The 17873-nt window shown below is 49.2% G+C and overlaps 1 pseudogene; it reads right to left on the reverse strand.

The window, feature by feature from the left end:
- Positions 1-17873, reverse strand: part of LOC140001143 (very low-density lipoprotein receptor pseudogene) — a 168959-nt pseudogene that overhangs the window by 145003 nt on the left and 6083 nt on the right.

Below are 17873 nucleotides of genomic sequence, written 5' to 3' on the forward strand. Positions count from 1 at the left end.
GTCTTATTTCTGAGGTCCCAATGCAGAGGTCCTATTGCTGAGGTGCTATTGCTGAGGTCCTGTTGCTGAGGGTACAATGCTGAGGTTACAATGCTGAGGTCCTATTGCTAAAGTCCTATTGCTGAGGTCACAATGCTGAGGTCACAATGCTGAGGTCTTATTGCTGAGGTCCTATTGCTGAGGTCCTATTGCGTAGGTCACAATGCTGAGGTCCTATTGCTGAGGACAGAATGCTGAGGTCCTATTTCTGAGGTCGCAATGCTTAGGTCACAATGATGAGGTCCTATTGCTGAGGTCGTATTGCTGAGGTCAAAATGTTGAGGTCCTCTTGTTGAGGTCCTATTTCTGAGGTCCTATTGCTGAGGTCCCAATGCTGAGGTCACAATGCTGAAGTCCTATTGCTGAGGTCCTATTGCTGAGGTCACAATGCTGAGGTAACAATGTTGAGGTCACAATGCTGACGTCACAATGCTGAGGTCCTATTGCTGAGGTCCTCTTGCTGAGGTCACAATGCTGAGGTCCTATTTCTGAGGTCCTATTGCTGAGGTCACAATGCTGAGGTCACAATGCTGAGGTGCTATTGATGAGGTCACATTGCTGAGGTCCTATTGCTGAGGTCACAATGCTGAGGTAACAATGTTGAGGTCACAATGCTGACGTCACAATGCTGAGGTCCTATTGCTGAGGTCCTCTTGCTGAGGTCACAATGCTGAGGTCTTATTTCTGAGGTCACAATGCAGAGGTCCTATTGCTGAGGTCATAATGCTCAGGTCACAATGCTGAGGTCACAATGCTGAGGTCCTATTGCTGTGGTCATAATGCTCAGGTCACAATGCTGAGGTCTTATTTCTGAGGTCCCAATGCAGAGGTCCTATTGCTGAGGTGCTATTGCTGAGGTCCTACTGCTGAGGTCACAATGCTGAGGTCTTATTGCTGAGGTCCTATTGCTGAGGTCCTATTGCGTAGGTCACAATGCTGAGGTCCTATTGCTGAGGTCAGAATGCTGAGGTCCTATTTCTGAGGTCGCAATGCTTAGGTCACAATGATGAGGTCCTATTGCTGAGGTCGTATTGCTGAGGTCAAAATGCTGAGGTCCTCTTGTTGAGGTCCTATTTCTGAGGTCCTATTGCTGAGGTCACAATGCTGAGGTCACAATGCTGAGGTCCTATTGCTGAGGTCAAAATGCTGAGGTCACAATGCTGAGGTCCTATTGCTGAGGTCCTCTTGCTGAGGTCACAATGCTGAGGTCCTATTTCTGAGGTCAAAATGCTGACGTCACAATGATGAGGTCCTATTGCTGAGGTCAAAATGCTGACGTCACAATGCTGAGGTCCTATTGCTGAGGTCCTCTTGCTGAGGTCACAATGCTGAGTTCCTATTTCTGAGGTCGCAATGCTTAGGTCACAATGCTGAGGTCACGATGCTGAGGTGCTATTGATGAGGTCACATTGCTGAGGTCCTATTGCTGAGGTCACAATGCTGAGGTAACAATGTTGAGGTCACAATGCTGACGTCACCATGCTGAGGTCCTATTGCTGAGGTCCTCTTGCTGAGGTCACAATGCTGAGGTGATATTGCTGAGGTCACAATGCAGAGGTCCTATTGCTGAGGTCATAATGCTCAGGTCACAATGCTGAGGTCACAATGCTGAGGTCCTATTGCTGTGGTCATAATGCTCAGGTCACAATGCAGAGGTCTTATTTCTGAGGTCCCAATGCAGAGGTCCTATTGCTGAGGTGCTATTGCTGAGGTCCTGTTGCTGAGGGTACAATGCTGAGGTTACAATGCTGAGGTCCTATTGCTAAAGTCCTATTGCTGAGGTCACAATGCTGAGGTCACAATGCTGAGGTCACAATGCTGAGGTCACAATGCTGAGGTCCTTTTGCTGAGGTCCTATTGCTGAGGTCCTATTGCTGAGGTCACAATGCTGAGGTCACAATGCTGAGGTCCCATTGCTGTGGTCACAATGCTGAGGTCACAATGCTGAGGTCTTATTTCTGAGGTCACAATGCAGAGGTCCTATTGCTGAGGTCCTATTGGTGAGGTCACAATGCTGAGGTCACAATGCTGAGGTCCTATTGCTGAGGTCATAATGCTCAGGTCACAATGCTGAGGTCTTATTTTTGAGGTCACAATGCAGAGGTCCTATTGCTGAGGCGCTATTGCTGAGGTCCTATTGCTGAGGGCACAATGCTGAGGTTACAATGCTGAGGTCCTATTGCTAAAGTCCTATTGCTGAGGCCACAATGCTGAGGTCCTATAGCTGAGGTCACAATGCTGAGGTGCTATTGCTGAGGTGACATTGCTGAGGTCACAATGCGGAGGTCCTTTTGCTGAGGTCCTATTTCTGAGGTCCTATTGCTGGGGTCGCAATACTGAGGTCCTGTTGCTGAGGTCCTATTGCTGAGGTCCTATTGCTGAGGTCACAAACTGAGGTCACAATGCTGAGGTCCTTTTGCTGAGGTGTTGTGGTTTAACCCGGCCGGCAGCTAAACACCACGCAGCCGTTCGCTCACCCTCCTCCCTCCCTCTCCGGGACGGGGGAGAGAAATGGAAAGTGAAGCCCGTGAGTTGAGATAAAGACAGTTTAATAAGACAGGAAAATAATAATAACAAAATAATAATAAAAATAATAACAATAATAATACAATGATGATAATAGGAAAGTAATAATAGTATGTACAAACAAGTGATGCACAATGCAATTGCTCACCACTCGCTGACCGATGCCCAGCCTAACCCCGAGCAGTCCGGCCCCTTCCCCCCCAGCTAGCCACCCCTATATATTGTTTAGCATGACGTCAGATGGTATGGAATACCCCTTTGGCTAGTTTGGGTCACCTGTCCTGGGTCTGTCCCCTCCCAGCTCTTACTGCACCCCCAGCCTGCCCGTTGGCAGGACAGAGCAAAAGGCTGAGATGTCCTTGGCTTAGTATAAGCACTGCTCTGCAACAATTAAAGCATCGGGGTGTTATCAGCACTCTTCTCATCCTAAGCCAAAACACAGCATTCCACCAGCTACTAGGAAGAAAATTAATTCTGTGCTAACTGAAACCAGGACATCTATCCACCCCTTATTCCATACCATTTATGTCATGCTCAGGTTACACTCTTTTCCATACATTCTAATTAGTCACCTATAGTAATCATGGTAGTGATAACATACAGTATAATATACTATTTAACATGGTACAATTCAGTTCATGGGCTATTCTCACCCAGTATTAAATCTCCTTGAGGTACACACCGGACCTCTCCGTTCTTTTGCATCACCCACCAAGTGTATCCAGGTCCCTGAGCGAAAACAATTCCACGAATAGGTTTGCCTTTTCCTGAGGCAGGAGTAGCCCAGACTGTTTTACCCAGCATATTTTTTACATGCACTACAGGAACTTTATCCCCATCTACAGTACGTAACAGGTTTGATTGGGCAGGTCCAGCTCGGTTGGTAGATCCCCTAGTATTGACTAACCAAGTGGCCTTTGCTAAATGCGTATCCCAGTTTTTGAACGTCCCAGCGCCCATTGCTTTCAAGGTAGTCTTTAACAGGCCATTGTATCGTTCAACTTTCCCGGAGGCTGGTGCATGATAGGGGATGTGATACACCCATTCAATACCATGTTCTTTGGCCCAAGTGTCTATAAGGTTGTTTCGGAAGTGAGTCCCATTGTCTGATTCTATTCTTTCTGGGGTGCCATGTCGCCATAGGACTTGCTTTTCAAGGCCCAGGATGGTGTTCCGGGCGGTGGCATGAGGCACAGGATATGTTTCCAGCCATCCGGTGGTTGCTTCCACCATTGTAAGTACGTGGCGCTTGCCATTGCGAGTTTGAGGGAGTGTGATGTAATCAATCTGCCAGGCCTCTCCATATTTATATTTCAGCCATCGTCCTCCATACCAAAGAGGCTTTGACCGTTTGGCTTGCTTGATTGCAGCACATGTTTCACAGTCATGAATAACCTGTGCTATAGCATCCATGGTCAAGTCCACCCCTCGATCACGAGCCCATCTGTATGTTGCATCTCTACCTTGATGGCCTGAGGTGTCATGGGCCCATCGGGCTATAAATAATTCACCTTTATGCTGCCAATCCAAGTCCACCTGAGCTACTTCAATCTTAGCAGCCTGATCCACCTGCTGGTTGTTTTGATGTTCTTCAGTAGCCCGATTTTTGGGCACATGAGCATCTACGTGGCGTACTTTCACAGCCAGGTTCTCTACCCGAGCAGCAATATCTTGCCACAATGCAGCAGCCCAGATGGGTTTGCCCCTACGCTGCCAGTTGTTTTGCTTCCATTGCTGTAACCATCCCCACAGGGCATTTGCTACCATCCATGAATCGGTGTAGAGATAGAGAACTGGCCATTTTTCTCGTTCAGCAATGTCTAAAGCCAGCTGAATGGCTTTCACTTCTGCAAACTGACTCGATTCACCTTCTCCCTCAGCAGCTTCTGCAACTCGTCGCGTAGGACTCCATACAGCAGCCTTCCATCTCCGATGCTTCCCCACAATACGACAGGACCCATCAGTGAACAGGGCATATTTCTTTTCATTCTCTGGCAACTGGTTGTACAGTGGGGCTTCTTCAGCACGACCCACCTCCTCCTCTGATGATATCCCAAAGTATTTGCCTTCTGGCCAGTCCATGATCACTTCCAATATTCCTGGGCGACTGGGGTTTCCTATTCGAGCCCGCTGAGTAATCAATGCAACCCACTTGCTCCATGTAGCATCAGTTGCATGATGCGTAGAGGGGACCCTTCCCTTGAACATCCAGCCTAGTACTGGCAATCGGGGTGCTAGGAGGAGTTGCGCTTCAGTACCGACCACCTCCGAAGCAGATCGAACTCCTTCATATGCTGCCAATATCTCCTTTTCAGTTGGAGTATAGCGGGCCTCAGATCCTCTGTATCCCCGACTCCAAAACCCCAGGGGTCGACCTCGAGTTTCCCCAGGTTCTTTCTGCCAGAGGCTCCAGGTGGGGCCGTTCTCCCCGGCTGCAGTGTAGAGCACATTCTTTACATCTGGTCCTGTTCGAACTGGCCCAAGGGCTACTGCATGGACTATTTCCTGCTTGATTTGTTCAAAGGCTTGTCGTTGTTCAGGGCCCCATTCAAACTCATTCTTCTTACGGGTTACTTGGTAGAGCGGGTTTACAATCAGACTGTAATTTGGGATGTGCATTCTCCAAAACCCCACAACACCTAGGAAAGTCTGTGTTTCTTTTTTGTTAGTTGGTGGAGACATAGCTGTTATTTTGTTGATCACATCCATTGGGATTTGACGACGTCCATCTTGCCATTTTATTCCTAAAAACTGGATCTCTCGTGCAGGTCCTTTGACTTTATTCTGTTTTATGGCAAAACCGGCTTTCAGAAGGATTTGGACTATTTTCTTCCCTTTCTCGAAAACTTCCTCTGCTGTGTCACCCCACACAATAATGTCATCGATGTACTGCAGGTGTTCAGGAGCTTCCCCCTGCTCTAGCGCAGACTGGATCAGCCCATGGCAAATGGTAGGGCTGTGTTTCCACCCCTGGGGCAGCCTATTCCAAGTATATTGAACTCCCCTCCAAGTGAAGGCAAATTGTGGCCTGCACTCTGCTGCTAGAGGGATGGAGAAAAATGCATTAGCGATATCAATTGTGGCGTACCACTTGGCTGCCCTCGATTCAAGTTCATACTGAAGTTCCAGCATGTCCGGCACTGCAGCACTCAGTGGTGGCGTGACTTCGTTCAGGCCACGATAGTCCACTGTTAGTCTCCACTCGCCATTAGACTTTCGCACTGGCCATATGGGGCTATTGAAAGGTGAATGGGTCTTGCTGATCACTCCTTGGCTCTCCAATTGACGAATTAGCTTATGGATGGGAATCAGGGAGTCTCGGTTAGTGCGATATTGCCGCCGGTGCACAGTTGTGGTAGCGATTGGCACTTGCTGTTCTTCGACCCTCAGCAACCCCACAACAGAGGGGTCCTCTGAGAGACCAGGCAAGGTAGATAATTGTTTAATGCCCTCTGTCTCTAAGGCAGCTATACCAAAAGCCCACCGGAACCCTTTTGGGTCCTTGCAATATCCTCTTCTAAGATAGTCTATGCCAAGGATACATGGAGCATCCGGGCCAGTCACAATGCGGTGCTTTTCCCACTCATTCCCAGTCAGACTTACTTCAGCCTCCAATACAGTCAACTGCTGAGATCCTCCTGTCACTCCACAAATATAGATGGGCTCTGGTCCTTTATAGCTCGATGGCATTATAGTACATTGTGCACCGGTGTCTACTAAAGCCTTATACTTCTGTGCGCGTGATGTGCCAGGCCATCGAATCCACACAGTCCAATAAACTCGATTGTCCCTTTCCTCCCCCTGGCTGGAGGCAGGGCCCCCCTAATCCTGGTCAGAATCTTCTTCGTTTCTGTGTTTGAAGGATTGTCTGCTGGAAGTTGGAGCAGCAAACTTTTCGGAGAATCCTTTTTTCCTGATTGTTTTCTTTTGCAACTCACGTACCCGTGCCTCTAGGGTCGCGGTAGATTTTCCATCCCATTTTCTCATGTCCTCTCCATGGTCTCGTAAGTAAAACCACAGGGTGGCACGGGGTGAGTACCCACTATATCGTCTTCCTTGTGTGGATGAACGCCTACCCCTGATAGCTGAGACACTGCTCTGTACAGGTGCAGAGGAGAATAATCTCTCTTCAAGTTGGTGAAACTTTTCAGAAAGTTTCTCCCAGGTGTTCTCTTTCGGTCGTTGGACACTGGTTGGTTCAGGTTGGGGGGAAGATAGATTCTCTTTAAGTTGGTGGACCTCTTCAGACAGTTTCTCCACAGCTGAGACGCAGGCCTGTAAGGAAGAGGAGAGACTTTCTTCGTACTGCCGGAGTTGTTTAGCCGCTTCATCCACTGTGGGTTCCTCATCCTCTTTCCAGGCCATTACTGCCAATGAGCTGGCATATGATGATGGTGCACTCCGTACAAACTTCCGCCACATGGGTCGTGTACACTTGACTTCATCTGGATCTTTGGATGTTTGTGTCTGGTCTGGATCCTCATAAATCACTTCCCGTACGGCTAATTCCCTCAGGTACTGGATTCCCTTCTCCATAGTGGTCCATTTGCCTGGTACACATAAAATATCTTCCTTGAAGGGATACCTTTCCCTCACAGCTGAGAGGAGACGCCTCCAGAGGCTGGTGGGTCGTGCTCCATCTGCAATTGCTTTGTCAATGCCGGCGTCTCGAGCAAGGGATCCCAACCGTCTGGCTTCCCTGCCGTCTAATTCCACACAATTGGCTCCAGAGTCCCAGCACCGGAGCAGCCAGGTGACAAGCTGCTCACCTATACAGCGACCAAAATCTTTTCGCACATCTCATAGCTCGCGCTCGTTTAGGCTTCGCGTAGTTACTGTTGCTCTTTCGGCATCCTCATCTTCCTCCTCCTGAATCCTTGATGGCCCAGCGTCGTCATCATCTTCGTCATCTCTATACTTAGTTTTGGCAGAAGCCTTACCTGGATTGGCAGAAGACTCTCTGCGTTCTAAACGACTTGAATTTCTGTACCATATTTTCACCTTCTCTACAGGGGCAGCTTGCACTGCTACTGCTCGTTTCTCTGACTTTGTTACAGGGTCTGCCACAGGGATTGGAATACCCTCTGCAGGGTCAACTTGCACTGCTACAGCTCGTTTCTCTGACACGGCCACAGGAGCTGGAGCGGCTGCAGGAGCTGGAGCAGTTGCAGGAACCGGAGCTGTAGCGGCTACAGGAGCTGGAGCTGGAGCTGGAGCAGTTGCAGGAGCTGGGACTGGAGCAGCAGTAGGAGCTGGAGCTGGAGCGGCTGCAGGAGCTGGAGCTGGAGCTGGAGCAGTTGCAGGAGCTGGGACTGGAGCAGCAGTAGGAGCTGGAGCTGGAGCGGCTACAGGAGCTGGAGCTGGAGCTGGAGCAGTTGCAGGAACTGGGACTGGAGCGGCTGCAGGAGCTGGAGCTGGAGCGGCTGCAGGAACTGGAGCTGGAGCGGCTGCAGGAGCTGGAGCTGGAGCGGCTGCAGGAGCTGGAGCTGGAGCGGCTGCAGGAGCTGGAGCTGGAGCGGCTGCAGGAACTGGAACTGGAGCGGCTGCAGGAGCTGGAACTGGAGCGGCTGCAGGAGCTGGAACTGGAGCGGCTGCAGGAGCTGGGACTGGAGCGGCTGCAGGAGCTGGAACTGGAGCGGCTGCAGGAGCTGGAACTGGAGCGGCTGCAGGAGCTGGAACTGGAGCGGCTGCAGGAGCTGGAACTGGAGCGGCTGCAGGAGCTGGAACTGGAGCGGCTGCAGGAGCTGGGACTGGAGCGGCTGCAGGAACCGGATCTGGAGCGGCTGCAGGAGCTGTCACTAAGTTGATAGCAGTATCAATGGCAGCTCGATAGGCATGAGCCAGGCCCCAGCACGTTACAATGATTTGTGTTACTTTAGAACTGCCAGAATCATGACACCTTTTTTTCAAGCATTCTGCCAGTTTTTGAGGATTTTGCCATTGTTCAGGGGTGAATTTCCAACACACTGGGGGTGCCAACTGCTCTAGATGCCTGCCCATATCCGCCCATACTCCCTGCCACCCACAACTATCCTGCCCCCGGGCAGATCTCCAGAAGAGCTTCCCAAGTAGTTGTTTAACTTTAAGCAGAACCTGAAGTGCATTCATGAGGCAGAACAACAAGACTATGGTACTTTGAGTATTCCAGAAATATTCAATATCTTGGAGAGCTATTGTGACAAGCTCAGGGGATAAGAGGGTGGTGAAGGAGGAAGGCAGAGTGACCCAGGAGGATACAGGGGTGGTGAAGGAGAAAGGGAGAGTAAGCAAGTAAGGAAAAATATCCTCCCCTTTCCCCTCCACAGATTGACTCCTTAATGGAAAAAAACAATAGGTATAATTGCTAATAGTTTCCAAGATACAGTTTCCAAAGTACAGAGTCGACGATGTTACTGAATACAAATAACAAGTTAGAGTCATGACCACATATTTCATCGTCTCATAAGCCATTGCTACAACACACAGCACCATAATGATCTGAAACCAGGGCCCGGAGAGGATAAACAACACGACAGAGAGTAAATACGGAAAATAATGTACTATAATACTCAATTTGGAAAAAGGCGCAGCAAAGTTGAGATTAAAGCAATCAGCATTATGACAAGTGACTATTAAGCAGGTCTAATCCTTACACCAATTTTAGTTTAACACACTCTGGTCAGATCTGCCGTTATCTCAACCTTTCGGGCCCCACGTTGGGCGCCAAAAAGGCTGTTGTGGTTTAACCCGGCCGGCAGCTAAACACCACGCAGCCGTTCGCTCACCCTCCCCCCTCCCTCTCCGGGACGGGGGAGAGAAATGGAAAGTGAAGCCCGTGAGTTGAGATAAAGACAGTTTAATAAGACAGGAAAATAATAATAACAAAATAATAATAAAAATAATAACAATAATAATACAATGATGATAATAGGAAAGTAATAATAGTATGTACAAACAAGTGATGCACAATGCAATTGCTCACCACTCGCTGACCGATGCCCAGCCTAACCCCGAGCAGTCCGGCCCCTTCCCCCCCAGCTAGCCACCCCTATATATTGTTTAGCATGACGTCAGATGGTATGGAATACCCCTTTGGCTAGTTTGGGTCACCTGTCCTGGGTCTGTCCCCTCCCAGCTCTTACTGCACCCCCAGCCTGCCCGTTGGCAGGACAGAGCAAAAGGCTGAGATGTCCTTGGCTTAGTATAAGCACTGCTCTGCAACAATTAAAGCATCGGGGTGTTATCAGCACTCTTCTCATCCTAAGCCAAAACACAGCATTCCACCAGCTACTAGGAAGAAAATTAATTCTGTGCTAACTGAAACCAGGACATGAGGTCACAATGATGAGGTCACTATTCTGAGGTCACAATGCTGAGGTCCTATTGCTGAGGTCCTATTGGTCAGGTCACAATGCTGTGGTCACAATGCTGAGGTCACAATGCTGAGGTCCCATTGCTGAGGTCACAATCCTGAGGTCACCATGCTGTGGTCCTATTGCTGAGGTCCTATTGCTGAGGTCCTATTGCAGAGGTCACAATGCGGAGGTCCTATTGCTGAGGTCCTACTGCTGAGGTCACAATGCTGAGGTCTTATTGCTGAGGTCCTATTGCTGAGGTCCTATTGCGTAGGTCACAATGCTGAGGTCCTATTGCTGAGGTCAGAATGCTGAGGTCCTATTTCTGAGGTCGCAATGCTTAGGTCACAATGCTGAGGTCCTATTGCTGAGGTCGTATTGCTGAGGTCAAAATGCTGATGTCCTCTTGTTGAGGTCCTATTTCTGAGGTCCTATTGCTGAGGTCCCAATGCTGAGGTCCTATTGCTGAGGTCCTATTGCTGAGGTCCTATTGCTGAGGTCACAATGCTGAGGTCCTATAGCTGAGGTCACAATGCTGAGGTCACAATGCTGAGGTCCCATTGCTGAGGTCACAATCCTGAGGTCACCATGCTGTGGTCCTATTGCTGAGGTCCTATTGCTGAGGTCCTATTGCAGAGGTCCTATTGCTGATGTCCAATTGCTGAGGTCCTACTGCTGAGGTCACAATGCTGAGGTCTTATTGCTGAGGTCCTATTGCTGAGGTCCTATTGCGTAGGTCACAATGCTGAGGTCACAATGCTGAGGTCAGAATGCTGAGGTCCTATTTCTGAGGTCGCAATGCTTAGGTCACAATGATGAGGTCCTATTGCTGAGGTCGTATTGCTGAGGTCAAAATGCTGAGGTCCTCTTGTTGAGGTCCTATTTCTGAGGTCCTATTGCTGAGGTCCCAATGCTGAGGTCACAATGCTGAGGTCCTATTGCTGAGGTCCTCTTGCTGAGGTCACAATGCTGAGGTCCTTTTTCTGAGGTCCTATTGCTGAGGTCACAATGCTGAGGTCACAATGCTGAGGTGCTATTGATGAGGTCACATTGCTGAGGTCCTATTGCTGAGGTCACAATGCTGAGGTAACAATGTTGAGGTCACAATGCTGACGTCACAATGCTGAGGTCCTATTGCTGAGGTCCTCTTGCTGAGGTCACAATGCTGAGGTCTTATTTCTGAGGTCACAATGCAGAGGTCCTATTGCTGAGGTCATAATGCTCAGGTCACAATGCTGAGGTCACAATGCTGAGGTCCTATTGCTGTGGTCATAATGCTCAGGTCACAATGCTGAGGTCTTATTTCTGAGGTCCCAATGCAGAGGTCCTATTGCTGAGGTGCTATTGCTGAGGTCCTATTGCTGAGGGTACAATGCTGTTGTTACAATGCTGAGGTCCTATTGCTAAAGTCCTATTGCTGAAGTCACAATGCTGAGGTCACAATGCTGAGGTCACAATGCTGAGGTCACAATGCTGAGGTCCTATTGCTGAGGTCCTATTGCTGAGGTCACAATGCTGAGGTCACAATGCTGAGGTCCCATTGCTGAGGTCACAATGCTGAGGTCACAATGCTGAGGTCTTATTTCTGAGGTCACAATGCAGAGGTCCTATTGCTGAGGTCCTATTGCTGAGGTCACAATGCTGAGGTCACAATGCTGAGGTCCTATTGCTGAGGTCATAATGCTCAGGTCACAATGCTGAGGTCTTATTTTTGAGGTCACAATGCAGAGGTCCTATTCCTGAGGCGCTATTGCTGAGGTCCTATTGCTGAGGGCACAATGCTGAGGTTACAATGCTGAGGTCCTATTGCTAAAGTCCTATTGCTGAGGTCACAATGCTGAGGTCACAATGCTGAGGTCCTATTGCTGAGGTCCTATTGCTGAGGTCACAATGCTGAGGTAACAATGTTGAGGTCACAATGCTGAGGTCACAATGCTGAGGTCCTATTCCTGAGGTCCTATTGCTGAGGTCACATTGCTGAGGTCCTATTGCTGAGGTCACAATGCTGAGGTCACAATGCTGAGGTCCTATCTCTGCGGTCCTATTGCTGAGGTCACAATGCTGAGGTCCTATTGCTGAGGTCACAATGCTGAGGTCACTATGCTGAGGTTCTATTGCTGAGGTCCTATTGCTGAGGTCCTATTGCTGAGGTCGCAATGCTGAGGTCACAATGCTGAGGTCACAATGCTGAGGTCCTATTGCTGAGGTCCTATTGCTGAGGTCACAATTCTGATGTCACAATGCTGAGGTCCTATTGCTGAGGTCCTATTGGTGAGGTCACAATGCTGAGGTCACAATGGTTTGGTCCTATTGCTGAAGTCCTATTGCTGAGGTCACAATTCTGATGTCACAATGCTGAGGTCCTATTGCTGAGGTCCTCTTGCTGAAGTCACAATGCTGAGGTTCTATTGCTGAGGTCCTATTGCTGAGGTCCTATTGCTGAGGTCACAATCCTGAGGTCACAATGCTGAGGCCACAATGCTGAGGTCCTATAGCTGAGGTCACAATGCGGAGGTCCTTTTGCTGAGGTCCTATTTCTGAGGTCCTATTGCTGAGGTCGCAATACTGAGGTCCTGTTGCTGAGGTCCTATTGCTGAGGTCCTATTGCTGAGGTCATAATGCTCAGGTCACAATGCTGAGGTCACAATGCTGAGGTCCTATTGCTGTGGTCATAATGCTCAGGTCACAATGCTGAGGTCTTATTTCTGAGGTCCCAATGCAGAGGTCCTATTGCTGAGGTGCTATTGCTGAGGTCCTATTGCTGAGGGTACAATGCTGAGGTTACAATGCTGAGGTCCTATTGCTAAAGTCCTATTGCTGAAGTCACAATGCTGAGGTCACAATGCTGAGGTCACAATGCTGAGGTCACAATGCTGAGGTCCTTTTGCTGAGGTCCTATTGCTGAGGTCCTATTGCTGAGGTCACAATGCTGAGGTCACAATGCTGAGGTCCCATTGCTGAGGTCACAATGCTGAGGTCACAATGCTGAGGTCTTATTTCTGAGGTCACAATGCTGAGGTCCTATTGCTGAGGTCCTATTGCTGAGGTCACAATGCTGAGGTCACAATGCTGAGGTCCTATTGCTGAGGTCATAATGCTCAGGTCACAATGCTGAGGTCTTATTTTTGAGGTCACAATGCAGAGCTCCTATTCCTGAGGCGCTATTGCTGAGGTCCTATTGCTGAGGGCACAATGCTGAGGTGACAATGCTGAGGTCCTATTGCTAAAGTCCTATTGCTGAGGTCACAATGCTGAGGTCACAATGCTGAGGTCCTATTGCTGAGGTCCTATTGCTGAGGTCACAATGCTGAGGTAACAATGTTGAGGTCACAATGCTGAGGTCACAATGCTGAGGTCCTATTCCTGAGGTCCTATTGCTGAGGTCACATTGCTGAGGTCCTATTGCTGAGGTCACAATGCTGAGGTCACAATGCTGAGGTCCTATCTCTGCGGTCCTATTGCTGAGGTCACAATGCTGAGGACCTATTGCTGAGGTCACAATGCTGAGGTCACTATGCTGAGGTTCTATTGCTGAGGTCCTATTGCTGAGGTCCTATTGCTGAGGTCGCAATGCTGAGGTCACAATGCTGAGGTCACAATGCTGAGGTCCTATTGCTGAGGTCCTATTGCTGAGGTCACAATTCTGATGTCACAATGCTGAGGTCCTATTGCTGAGGTCCTATTGGTGAGGTCACAATGCTGAGGTCACAATGGTTTGGTCCTATTGCTGAAGTCCTATTGCTGAGGTCACAATTCTGATGTCACAATGCTGAGGTCCTATTGCTGAGGTCCTCTTGCTGAAGTCACAATGCTGAGGTTCTATTGCTGAGGTCCTATTGCTGAGGTCCTATTGCTGAGGTCACAATCCTGAGGTCACAATGCTGAGGTCCTATAGCTGAGGTCACAATGCGGAGGTCCTATTGCTGAGGTCCTATTTCTGAGGTCCTATTGCTGAGGTCGCAATACTGAGGTCCTGTTGCTGAGGTCCTATTGCTGAGGTCCTATTGCTGAGGTCACAATGCTGAGGTCACAATGCTGAGGTCCTTTTGCTGAGGTCACAATGATGAGGTCACTATTCTGATGTCACAATGCTGAGGTCCTATTGCTGAGGTCCTATTGCTGAGGTCACAATGCTGTGGTCACAATGCTGAGGTCACAATGCTGAGGTCCCATTGCTGAGGTCACAATCCTGAGGTCACCATGCTGTGGTCCTATTGCTGAGGTCCTATTGCTGAGGTCCTATTGCAGAGGTCACAATGCGGAGGTCCTATTGCTGAGGTCCTACTGCTGAGGTCACAATGCTGAGGTCTTATTGCTGAGGTCCTATTGCTGAGGTCCTATTGCGTAGGTCACAATGCTGAGGTCCTATTGCTGAGGTCAGAATGCTGAGGTCCTATTTCTGAGGTCGCAATGCTTAGGTCACAATGCTGAGGTCCTATTGCTTAGGTCGTATTGCTGAGGTCAAAATGCTGAGGTCCTCTTGTTGAGGTCCTATTTCTGAGGTCCTATTGCTGAGGTCCCAATGCTGAGGTCACAATGCTGAGGTCCTATTGCTGAGGTCCTATTGCTGAGGTCACAATGCTGAGGTAACTATGTTGAGGTCACAATGCTGACGTCACAATGCTGAGGTCCTTTTGCTGAGGTCCTATTGCTGAGGTCCTATTGCTGAGGTCACAATGCTGAGGTCTTATTGCTGAGGTCCTATGGCTGAGGTCCTATTGCTGAGGTCCTATTGCTCAGGTCCTATTGCTGAGGTGACAATGCAAAGGTCCTATTGCTGAGGTCCTATTGCTGAGGTCCTATTGCTGAGGTCACAATGCTGAGGTCACAATGCTGAGGTCGTATTGCTGAGGTCAAAATGCTGAGGTCCTATTGCTGAGGTCCTATTGCTGAGGTCAAAATGCGGAGGTCCTATTGCTGAGGTCCTATTGCTGAGGTTCTACTACTGAGGTCAGAATGCTGAGGTCTTATTGCTGAGGTCCTATTGCGTAGGTCACAATGCTGAGGTCCTATTGCTGAGGTCACAATGCTGCGGTCCTGTTGCTGAGGTCCTATTGCTGATGTCCTATTGCTGAGGTCCTACTGCTGAGGTCAAAATGCTGAGGTCTTATTTCTGAGGTCCTATTGCTGAGGTCCTATTGCTGAGGTCACAATGCTGAGGTCCTATTGATGCTGTCATATTGCTGTGGTCCTATTGCTGAGGTCCTATTGCTGAGGTCACAATGCTGAGGTCACAATGCTTTGATCCTATTGCTGAGGTCCTGTTTCTGAGGTCACAATGTTGAGGTCACAATGCTGAGGTCACAATGCTGAGGTCCTATTGCTGAGGTCCTCTTGCTGAGGTCACAATGCTGAGTTCCTATTGCTGAGGTCCTATTGCTGAGGTCCTATCGCTGAGGTCCTATTGCTGAGGTCACAATGCGAAGGTCCTGTTGCTGAGGTGTCATTTCTGAGGTCACAATGCGGAGGTCCTATTGCTGAGGTCCTATTGCTGAGGTCCTATTGCTGAGGTCGCAATGCTGAGGTCACAATGCTGAGGTCCTATTGCTGAGGCGCTATTGCTTAGGTCCTATTGCTGAGGGCACAATGCTGAGGTTACAATGCTGAGGTCCTATTGCTGAGGTCACAATGCTGAGGTCCTATTGCTGAGGTCACAATGCTGAGGTCACAATGCTGAGGTCCTATTGCTGAGGTCCTATTGCTGAGGTCCTATTGCTGAGGTCACAATGCTGAGGTCCTATTGCTGAGGTCCTCTTGCTGAGGTCACAATGCTGGGGTCCTATTGCTGAGGTCCTATTGCTGAGGTCCTATTGCTGAGGTCACAATGCTGAGGTCACAATGCTGAGGTCCTATTGCTGAGGTCACAATCCTGAGGTCCTATTGCTGAGGTCCTACTGCTTATGTCCTATTGCTGAGGTCACAATGCTGAGGTCCTATAGCTGAGGTCACAATGCTGAGGTCACAATGCGGAGGTCCTATTGCTGAGGTCCTATTGCTGAGGTCGCAATACTGAGGTCCTATTGCTGAGGTCCTATTGCTGAGGTCCTATTGCTGAGGTCACAATGGTGAGGTCACAATGCTGAGGTACTTTTGCTGAGGTCACAATGCTGAGGTCACTATTCTGAGGTCACAATGCTGAGGTACAATTGCTGAGGTCCTATTGCTGAGGTCACAATGTTGTGGTCACTATGCTGAGGTCACAATGCTGAGGTCACCAAGCTGTGGTCCTATTGCTGAGGTCCTATTGCTGAGGTCCTACTGCTGAGGTCAAAATGCTGAGGTCTTATTGCTGACTTACTATTGCTCAGGTCCTATTGCGTAGGTCACAACGCTGAGGTCCTATTGCTGAGGTCAGAATGCTGAGGTCACAATCCTGAGGTCACAATGCTGAGGTCCTATAGCTGAGGTCACAATGCGGAGGTCCTATTGCTGAGGTCCTATTTCTGAGGTCCTATTGCTGAGGTCGCAATACTGAGGTCCTGTTGCTGAGGTCCTATTGCTGAGGTCCTATTGCTGAGGTCACAATGCTGAGGTCACAATGCTGAGGTCCTTTTGCTGAGGTCACAATGATGAGGTCACTATTCTGAGGTCACAATGCTTAGGTCACAATGCTGAGGTCCTATTGCTGAGGTCCTATTGCTGAGGTCCTATTGCTGAGGTCACAATGCTGAGGTCACAATTCTGAGACCCTGTTTCTGAGGTCATATTTCTGAGGTCCTATTGCTGAGGTCAAAATGCTGAGGTCCTATTGCTAAGGTCACAATGCTGAGGTCCTATTGCTGAGGTCCTATTGTTGAGCTCCTATTGCTGAGGTCCTATTGCTGAGGTCCCAATGCTGAGGTCCTATTGCTGAGGTCCTATGGCTGAGGTCACAATGCTGAGGTCCTATTGCTGATGTCCTATTGCTTTGGTCCTATTTCTGAGGTCCTATTGCTCAGGTCACAATGCTGAGGTCACAATGCTGAGGTCGTTTTGCTGAGGTCCTATTGCTGAGGTCCTATTGCTGAGGTCACAATGCTGAGGTCACAATGCTGAGGTCGCATTGCTGAGGTCGTATTGCTGAGGTCAAAATGCTGACGTCACCATGCTGAGGTCCTATTTCTGAGGTCCTATTGCTGAGGTCCCAATGCTGAGGTCCTATTTCTGAGGTCCTATTGCTGAGGTCCTATTGCTGAGGTCACAATGCTGAGGTCCTATTGCTGAGGTCAAAATGCTGAGGTCACAATGCTGAGGTAACAATGTTGAAGTCACAATGCTGACGTCACAATGCTGAGGTCCTATTGCTGAGGTCCTCTTGCTGAGGTCACAATGCTGAGGTCCTATTTCTGAGGTCGCAATGCTTAGGTCACAATGCTGAGGTCACGATGCTGAGGTGCTATTGATGAGGTCACATTGCTGAGGTCCTATTGCTGAGGTCACAATGCTGAGGTAACAATGTTGAGGTCACAATGCTGACGTCACAATGCTGAGGTCCTATTGCTGAGGTCCTCTTGCTGAGGTCACAATGCTGAGGTGATATTGCTGAGGTCACAATGAGGTCACAAAGAGGTCCTATTGCTGAGGTCATAATGCTCAGGTCACAATGCTGAGGTCACAATGCTGAGGTCCTATTGCTGTGGTCATAATGCTCATGTCACAATGCAGAGATCTTATTTCTGAGGTCCCAATGCAGAGGTCCTATTGCTGAGGTGCTATTGCTGAGGTCCTGTTGCTGAGGGTACAATGCTGAGGTTACAATACTGAGGTCCTATTGCTAAAGTCCTATTGATGAGGCCACAATGCTGAGGTCCTATAGCTGAGGTCACAATGCTGAGGTCACAATGCTGAGGTCACAATGCTGAGGTCACAATGCTGAGGTCCTTTTGCTGAGGTCCTATTGCTGAGGTCCTATTGCTGAGGTCACAATGCTGAGGTCACAATGCTGAGGTCCCATTGCTGAGGTCACAATGCTGAGGTCACAATGCTGAGGTCTTA

This window comes from Anas platyrhynchos, chromosome 38, assembly GCF_047663525.1.
Source record: "Anas platyrhynchos isolate ZD024472 breed Pekin duck chromosome 38, IASCAAS_PekinDuck_T2T, whole genome shotgun sequence".
In the NCBI taxonomy this organism is placed as follows: domain Eukaryota; kingdom Metazoa; phylum Chordata; class Aves; order Anseriformes; family Anatidae; genus Anas; species Anas platyrhynchos.